The sequence below is a fragment of the Alosa pseudoharengus genome, unplaced genomic scaffold, assembly GCF_046254945.1.
Source record: "Alosa pseudoharengus isolate Yale_2024_CS ecotype anadromous, Long Island Sound unplaced genomic scaffold, YU_APseudo_1.1 YU_APseudo_1.1_scf_23, whole genome shotgun sequence".
Classification (NCBI taxonomy): domain Eukaryota; kingdom Metazoa; phylum Chordata; class Actinopteri; order Clupeiformes; family Clupeidae; genus Alosa; species Alosa pseudoharengus.
The window spans coordinates 21,044,109-21,054,054 of NW_027468685.1; the positions used below are offsets into that span (position 1 = coordinate 21,044,109).

General features: G+C 39.2%; 1 long non-coding RNA gene across 1 annotated transcript; it reads right to left on the reverse strand.

Moving 5' to 3' along the window:
• Positions 1-787: 787 nt before the first annotated feature.
• LOC143140176 (uncharacterized) lies at positions 788-2,775 on the reverse strand. The gene is made up of 3 exons (XR_012990561.1): positions 2,556-2,775; positions 2,267-2,363; positions 788-869 (listed from the first exon to the last, which is right to left on the reverse strand). It is a non-coding gene; the product is annotated as an uncharacterized LOC143140176 (long non-coding RNA).
• Positions 2,776-9,946: the final 7,171 nt, after the last annotated feature.

The following is a 9,946-nucleotide window of genomic DNA, read 5'->3' on the forward strand; positions in this document are numbered from 1 at the left end:
GATTAAGTGATGGTAATTGGTTCTTTTAATGATGTCGTCACCAATGCATGATAACTTTAGGTAACTTGTACTGTCAAATTGTCAGTCTGAGGTAAATTGATGAAGGTGAAGACCGTTTATCTAGAGACAGCAGTGCGACCCTATTCAAGGTAAGTACCCTCTATTGTAGCAAACATGGGGAAAGCCTTCAGATGAGTTACCCTCCTTGTTAGCCTTCAGGTGTAGGCCTAGAGGTAAAATGAATTGATATTGACTTTTGGTAGTTGAGTTTACCCCAGCTAACAGTTACGTCGCCGTTACGTGGCGGTTACGTAACTTTATTACCAAACATACGTTGCCGCCACGTAAGTTCTAACGTTGCCGACACGTGCGGGTGAAAGACGCGATTACGTTGCCGCAACATATCTTGGCAGCGTTTCTCGCACGTAACCTCCACGTAACCGCCACGTCGCGGCAACCAAAAGACATACTGGCGACATTGTAGCAACCTTCCTGAGAAAGGTTGCCATAATGTCGCCAGCACGTTAGGGCGGATCTGCATGTGCAGTCCTCATTTGCCCATAGAATCCACAAAATCTAGTCACATTCATATACCTGCATTCTGGCTGGTGGCTGTTGCTAATGTTGACCCCAAGCCTATTCAAGACAGCTGCACTAACAAGTATCAATTCATGACTGCCACGCACAAAATCTAGTTGAGATAGCCTAGACAAGCCACATTCATATTTTACCTGCATTTTGACTGGCTGTTGCTAATGTTGAGCCTATTCAAAAGAAAAGACAACTGTACACTAACAAATGATATTTTATTTAAAATAATGTGGAAATTCAATTTTGCGATGGTCTTCCACCTGCTGTTCCATCCGACCCTGTGAAGAACAAATAAAAGAGAACAGGTGAGTGCATTTATATTAATTTTACATTCAGTCAACAGTCATTTTACATTTAGTCAAAACTTAAATAGGATATGCTAATAGCTGGTTACGCTAGACTTTTTTGCTGCTGCTGGGTCATTCCTTCGCCCCTTGCACTTGTAGCCTAGATCAAGTGTGAGGATGCCGGCGCCGACGGTAGGCTACCAAGTCGCGGGAATAACGGAGCAGTGCACTGGAGATGCGGATGGTGTTTCTGTATTAATATTATTATTATAACTGTGCGTTCAGATAGCCTACCCGGCCGTAAGTATTGATACTGCTCCTTTGTTAAGTTTAGTTCATACTGTTATCAGTCTGTGCTCGTTAGAAGCATTGAGGATTGTAAATGCGTTGATATAACGCGAGTGTGAGAGTGAAATGGTCGCGGTATGATCCGGTATATGGTATGCACATTTAATGTACGACGTCTGACAGTTACTTTATAAACATGGAGATAATCTTGTGTTGATTCACCAGCATATTGCAGCTAAACTGTAGGCCTACAGTTTACATTGCTGCTATAGCTGTAATGTTAGTGAACCATGATTTCATGCGTTTTTGGCTATAAGCTTAATTGTTTTGGAGTTTTGTAGCTTGTTGCACTAAGATGTCTCGCCTAGAATTGGGCTATGTCTACACAAAACCATCGGGTGTATTTCCTCTTACCGCTTTTAACGATAGGCCTACCGGTAAGGAAAAAACAGCTAAAAGTACTGTAGTGCATATGCCAGACCAGTCGATGGCGCCGCGGGCCGTGCAGAGGCTTCACATTTAGGCCTAATTCGCGTAGAAGACAAAACATTGTTGAAACAGTTTGTTAAGCTGTCGCATGAAATAAGGAGACTACATGCAATTCGGTTTTCAATTCAGCTGTTAAAGTACTAAAGTTAATTTTCAAGGTATGTGACTTATGTGGAATTTCAAATGCTTAGGCCTACGTATTGCATTAGGTCTGAGCACTATTGGAGAAAACATTAGCATGCGTCAGTCAGTCATAGGTTGTAGTAAGCTTAGCTAATGTTTAACTAAGTTAAGCCAATGGTGTGCTTCAGTAACTTGGCCACAAAAGGCTGATACATTGTGCACATAAATCATGACAGGGGAAAGTAATAACCGGTTTAAAAAAAAACAAAACAGCGTTGTGTAGATGGTGTCGAGCCGCCAAGGTTATTGCTTGAAGATGAAGACGAGTAACCACGTTTGTGAACAAGCTTAAAAAGTAGGGCATGGATCTGCATGGATCTGCATATCATTTTGAGGTGGTGTACAAAAATATGATAATTGTTCCCTAATAGTCGGAATATTCGTATAATTGATTTAGAGGGATATTTGCCTCTCTCGTTTCAACTCACCTTAAACTTTTGGTGTGGGCTGCAGGGGCATGTTTTAAGACCTCAGCTATCAGGAGCTCCACCTCTTCCAGCTCTGGCTTCCATTTCATGATCGCTTCTGTAATAAGATTGAATTTGTGATCAAATTTCAGGCAAACGCTTACAGATATTAGACACTTTATTTTTCTGAAAGCATACGAGTCCATGAACCACAGGACAGGCCCAAAAATGGGCGTGTTACCAACACTCAGGGAGAGATGAAGTGCACAGCTAACTGTCTGTATCATAGAAAGAAAACTGATAAACTCACCTGCACAACAGGCCATAAAAGTAAATAAAACACTCAGTAAATAACGTTAGTACATGCCATTTCCCTCGCCACTGACTGTATCGCCATGGCAACACCAAACGGTCTCACAAAACGCTAAGTTAATGTAACGTTATTTAACCGTAAAATAATCCACGAAATGTCAAAAGATAGGGAATAATCTTAAACACATTTCCCTTTCTAACATAAAAACATCAGAAAACAATAAAAACACTTACAGAACTAAGCTGTATTTGGGTAATGGTGATGGTTTTATACAGTTAGCAGCTAGCATGTTCTGTACGTTAATATCTTCATTGAACTCAGTAACTTATTACAGATAGCCTACACTTTAGGAAATAAAGTGAAACTCACCAAAACAGTCTTCAATACTATTGAAAGCACCACGAAATTGTCGCTTAGATGTGATAGAACAGACTCGGTTTGGTGATAGAAAAGACGTGAAAGGTGTTTAATAGTTCGGTGCTGTATGTTGTCCCATGATGAATGATTTTGCGTCTTTTCGTTTTTTTCCGTTAGGTGAACTTGCTCGCGTCTAACTCATACTAGCTCGTGGCTAGGAAGGCGTCTTAAAGGGGCAGTAACATTAATTTAAAAGTGGTGATCAAATAAAGTTGAAGGCTTTTGGTAACAAGTGTATTTATTAAGAAATGTCGTATATATTTATTACTATATATTAATTTGTATGTTAATTTAGTCTGTTTATTATTCTATTTTGAACCATTCAGTTGTGACCAAGCATGGAGATTACTTGGTCACACTTATCTGTGAGCTACAGGCATAAAAACAAGACCATTTTGTCAAACCCAGCTAGTTAGACACAATTGTTCTTTTATAGCTGCCCTCGCACACTTTTTCATTTCGCTGGATATTTTATTCAACTGTTTCTCAGCATAATGTATGTATGTGAACAGAAAGTAAGACACTTACCTTTTTTTTTCCTTTTCCAGGAACCGAACTGAAGATGCTGGGATCCACCATTTTAAAGACGACTTGAGGCAAAAGGACATCTTGACAACCCTCAGCTGCAACAGCAGAACCAGCCCCTCTGCTGCTTAAGGACAACGTCAGCTTGATAGAAAACTGGGGGCAGTTACCTTTGGGGTCTAGTGTTTCCCTGTCCCTTATATGCCTTGTGAATCACTGTTTTAAATCGGAGATGCTGACCACAGTCTTTGTTTGTTGTTTCCGATAGTATTTTGAAATAGCCTCTTATATAGTTCTGTTAATTGGGCAAAATGTCCTGCGTGAGAGTGTTCCTAGTCTACCTGTTCAAGTGGAAGCATTTGATGGGTTTACTTTCTTTCTATGTAGTGCTACTCTGTGTGCTACTTTGTGTGTTTTGTTGAAAGGTCTGTGGAAAATTGTGTTTATAAGGCTTAGCTTGACCTAGGACCTTGGACCATGGCGAGTTTTAGGGTGTGCAAGTGAGTTTATGCTGTGTAGCCATCTTTTTTTGGTGGTCTTGGTCCTTTGTAAAATAGAAACTTTTTTTTATTTTGCCCTCTGTGTGGGGTTGTTGAGGTGCCAGTAGCTGTCCTCTGAAATGGAAAACAAAAACAAACAAAAAACCCTCACAACAGCATTGGTGTTTTGCAGAACTTGCATAGAATTTGTGACATGATTGACATAAAGGTTTTTAGCATGTATTCAACATTAGTCGGAGTACTAAAATTCAAGATCAATGACTGTTTTGAGGTGACTGAAACAAAGTACAATCAAGATTCCTGTTAGGAAAAAATAATCTTCATGGCCATTCTTCATGACATTGCAGTATGTTGTCATTTGTGCTCTCATCAGAGTATTATCATTGCAATTTTTCATACAGACACAATATTTTTTACTGTAATTTCTCTGTGTTTGATTACAAAATGAGTATTGTGGAGTTTTGGGGAGAAAAGACTGTTATTGTGGCCAGTAATTGGATAACAAGAGGGAGATCTAGACAGCATTAACATTAGGATTGGATTCTGATTAGCAGTCACTGTTTTAGCTACTCTCCACCTCAGCCGCTCCAAGGCCTTCATGCTCTGTACTGGTTGACTAATGCCTACCCTGCAATGTGGTTTGTTAGTACATCACTTCAATCTTTGAAACGCATGAATTTGACTTCAAATGTTGTTTTAATAGAAATAATTGTCGTGATTTATTTATGTGGTCCTTGTATATGCATTTAAAATAAATGCTTCATCAATTCAGTATTTGAATATATGTCATTGCTATTTTTTCAACTGGGTCAGAGTTTGTGGAACTGAGAATTGTTATGTAGTTCTGGATTAATCCTAGTTGAGCACAAATAGTTTCTGTGGGAATTGAGTCATCCCTAGGTAGTGAATAAACAATACAAACCAGTGGTTAATTTTTCCAGCTCGAAAATAGTTTGACTTAGATGAAAAAATCTGTTATTTTATAGCATGTTAGCCTATGGGTTTTGCTTTGCTGTCTGAAGGTGAGCCCTTTATTGTCACTATAAAATGGAAATACAAATTCTAAACTAGAAATTGTCATACATATCCAGCATAGCATTCAAACCTAATCTTTGTGCTGGACATGGAAACAACCTTTAATACTCGTATGGTGTAATTCTGAACTTTGACGTATCACGGTAAGTAAATGACCACAACACTATGTCGCCGCAACATTACTTGCGTTACCAAGTGGCAAAGTTAGCAAAATTACCAAGCCACTACGTTGCGGCAACGTAATTTGTTTACTTAATGGCAACTTCCTGTAGGCAACGTTGTGGCAACGTAATTTGTTTACTTAATGGCAACTTCCTGTAGGCAACGTTGTGGCAACGTCACTTACACTACCAAGAGGCAACGTTATCAAAATTACCAAGCCACTACGTTGTGGCAACGTCATTTGTTTACTTAATGGCAACTTCCTGTAGGCAACGTTGTGGCAACGTAATTTGTTTACTTAATGGCAACTTCCTATAGGCAACGTTGTGGCAACGTCACTTAAACTACCAAGAAGCAACGTTATCAAAATTACCAAGCCACTACGTTGTGGCAACGTCATTTGTTTACTTAATGGCAACTTCCTGTAGGCAACGTTGTGGCAATGTTGCCACAACGTTGCCAGAAAGTAATGTCGCCATGACCAAATGGCAACTTATAGGCAACGTTGCCATTTGGTCGTGTGTTAGCTGGGACATGGCTCTAAAGGGTCGATTAATTCGTGGTGAAGCATAAATAGCAGCTATAGTAGATGGAGACGTCCTGCGTGTCGTTCGTCTAAGCAGTTGATAGACTTTTGTCTCTATTGTCTGGTTTGGTGTAGGTTACAGTAATTAAGTATATGTATTTTTCTAACTTAAATTAGTAACGTTAACGTTACTTGATGATGGTGCGCCTTTTAGCTGAAACCGATTAAATTGCCAATTTACGTGCGCTCGGAGGTGAGACGAAAGCTGCTCAAGCGCTCAATAGCCTAATAGAGACACCTTACTAACACCTGTTAATATGTGTGTTTAAGTTAACAAATTACATATAAAATGAGACAGGGCAAGTGAATGTGCACTCACTTTCCGATGTTGAAGCATTAATTGTGGCGCTGATTTTGGCACTAGAGATTTTCGTTAACGTTATGCGTTGCTGTCAGTCTGAGGTAAATTGATGGAGGAAGAGAGGAGGCTGCCACTCGGGGCTTGTCAGTGAATTGACGCAGCAAGATAGGTTAAGTGCCCGAAATGGAAATAGTACTACATATGTGGTGGTGATAGTTGTTGAGTTCACATGAATCTTATCTGTTGATTATTTTATGGTGATGAAATAACGAATTACTTCGATTAAGCATAGGCTTAGTGCGTAGTGTAGCATAGTTTGTTGAGCGTGAAGACCTCATTTCGTTTTTCTTAATAGTAAATAAATAAATAATAAATATTGTTAATAATGCTGTCTAAATAATGTTGTTTGTATTGTCTGGTTTGATGGAAGAGGATACAGTAGTGCTATTCAAGTAGATTTTCTAACTCTAACCCTAGTTGATGTTGGTGCACCGTAGCGCTCGGAGGCAAGATGAGCGCTACAGTATGCTCAAGCGCTCGATATGATACATAGAGAGAGAGAAAAAACGGCTGTCGTTGGTGAAGATGTAGGTAACAGTATTCAAGTAGATTTGCTAACTTTAGGTAGTGATGTAGTGGAGGCTAAACGCAGTTTATCCACCTCAGACATTTCAGAAGTAGAGTTTATCCTCTTATTAGAGTTTATCCACCTCTCAAAGTAGTTTATTCAACAAGTGCAACTTTTAACATTAAAAAAACACACTGTATGATCCACATTCACAATATGTACACACAACAATCTAGGTGCAATTTAATACCACTGGTATTGTTAAAAACATGATGGTGGCACTAGTCAGTGCATCAAGTTTACTCTGCTGTTTGTTTTACCTTGGCGCATGCCTCTGTCATGGTCAGGCTTACCCACACACTGCAACATTTGTTAATTCTTTAGGGCAGTACAGGAACATGCCTTACTCACGCAACACATAAGTTGTTGTATGGTATATCACTAAACTCACAAACCACATTACTGGTTATAGTGTCAGTAGTGCATCATTTTCTCTCACTTTAGTCATGTTTCTTTTTTGGCACGTATGCCACACCCACAAGCACTGCATCATTGATTGGTGTTGTATTTTTACACTTGTGTTGTATTTTTACACTTGCATTAATTAAACTTACATATTCTACTGCTCTTTATACTATCCATTCTGCAGAATACACTTATTCTTACTACTTATAATGTTACTGTTTCTGCACTACAATAGTACTGTTGCCACACTGCACATAGCTGTACATATCTGTCTATATGGTTCATACTGAATATCCATATTTATTCTATTTTTCTGTAACATATTCTGTTAATACACTACATATATTTATATTATTCTTAATACTATTATATTGTTACTGCTACTACATTGCACATATCTGTACACGTTCATAAATTGTTCATATTACATAGCCATATTTGTTCTGTTCTTATAAGATAACTGCTAATACACTGCACATATTTATATCTAATTTATATTACTCTAAACCACCTTCTGTAAACCAACTGCATACTACTGTCTACACTGTGCTATATTTCTTGTTCTGCCTATGCACCACCTGTCTAAACTTTGTGTGTTACATTGCACTTTTTTGCCGTTCTGGTTAGACACAAACTGCATTTCGTTGTCTTTGTAGCCTGTGTTTTTAAACTGTTCTTGGCACGTATGCCACACCCACTTGCACTGCATCACTGATTGGTGTTGTATGTTAGTGCGTACACACTCACTTTGCCAGTCGTTTTGAACTGTTCTTTGCACATGTCATACGTACACATTAAGTTTACTCTGCTGTTTGTGTTACTCACACACTGGTTGATATTGCAGTATGCACACTTACTAGCCTGTGTTTTAAAAGAACACAGCCCTGCAGTACACCCGTGTTGATGATCACTGCTGATGTTGAGGTTTCAACAAACACAAATCGCTGGTTAATATTGTATTTAAGTACGTACACACTCACTTTGCCTGTGTTGTTGAACTGTTCTTGGCACATGCCATACTCACACACCGATTCACTGATAAATGTTGTCAATTGTACAATAAGTGGAGACTTACTTTCTTGTGTTTTAAAACTGTTCTTGGCACATATGCCACACTGACACACACCGCATCATAGTCAATAGTAGGCCTACAAGGTCCAGCATATACTACTACATCACTGGTTGATGTTGTATTGCTGTAAGTACACACTCACTTTCTTGTGTTGGACCGGTTCTTGGCACCTGCCATACTCATGGTCAATGTTTCAGGCTCATGCACACACAGTACATCGCTGTTCGATATTGCACTGCTGTAAGTGTAAGTACACACTTACTTTCCTGTGTTTTTTGACCTTATCTTGGCACATGCTGTACTCACACCACATGCTCCATGATGAAACAACAAAAGAGGACTCCGAACACAGCCCTGCAGTGCACCCATGTTGATCATCAGTGATGAGGAAGAGTGTTCACCGACCCACCTCTGGCCTACCAGCATTAAGCATTTTTCCAGCTACGCGCACGGATGGCTGTATTAAGGTCGAGTGCCATTACAAATTGAAACGGCATATTGCTCGATGTCGGCAGTAGGCCTAGTTCTACATACATGTAGGTTACACAGAACGTTGCAAATTGACATTACAGTATATCAAATTTGTGGAATTTCTGAAATTATCGTACGTGTAATTCAGATAAAATGAACGTAGACTACGCACAAAAAACCGTGCGTACGCCACTCTTCCAGGAGCCTCATTTATAAAAATGTTGCGTAGAAACCATCCTTCATTTGATCTTAGATCATTTCTGAAATGATCGTACGTGTGATTAAGAGAAAACGAACGTACGCACAAAAAAACGTGCGTACGCCACCCTTCCAGATGTGCCCATTATAAATCACAAATGAACGTCAACTTGTGCGCAGCCGGATGGTTTTAGGTCTCCGCCTTGTAAACACCCCCTCATCAATATCATTAGCATATGTTTTAATGAAATCAATGGGGTAGGCCTACCTTTTGAAGGAAAGACCTCTAGGCCTATAGGATTATGCTAAAACCATGCATAATCCTATACGTTATGGTACAGTAGGCTACTGTACGTTTCCAATATGACCCAGGGTAATATGCTGATTTAGCCTACAAAACAGAGGACTAAATTATAATATGTCATGTAGGCTTAACGTTTCTTTTAGGATAGGCTATGTTTTTGCTGAAAAAGTAGCCTAGTTCGCCGGTCATTATTCATTCATTCTACATATCTTTGCGATCGTTTTCTTTCAATAATGTCCAATGGCTTAAACATTGTCCTTTATTGTTTGCTTTAAGCCTACCTTTATATTTTAGCCTACATTATCCAACTCACTATTGTCATCTGATCTTGGGCACTGCCAGTCAAAAAAAAGCAAACAGGTGCGCGCTCTGCACCTCTTTACGCAACTCCGACGCAACACTAAATATGAAGATGCCCTGCTTTCAGAGGATAACTTCCGTCCCTTGGTTGTGTAGGCTATATATGATATAAAATATCTATAGCCTACATTGTATACAGTAGCTTACATTCAAATATTACCTTTCTGTTACGGAGCTGGGAATAGGCCTATGAGCGCAAATTAGGATGTAGTGGAGGCTAAACGCGAGTAAACGCAGTTTATCCACCTCTGCAATTTCAGAAATAGAGTTTAGGACTACCCACCTCTTAGTTTATCCACCTCTCAAAAGAGTTTATTCTCTTTTAACATTTAAAACGGTATTATACAATACTATCCTATATTCCCAATACTGTACATTAACCTCCACCATTATCAAACATGTTCTGAATGCCTTTTTTAAAAAT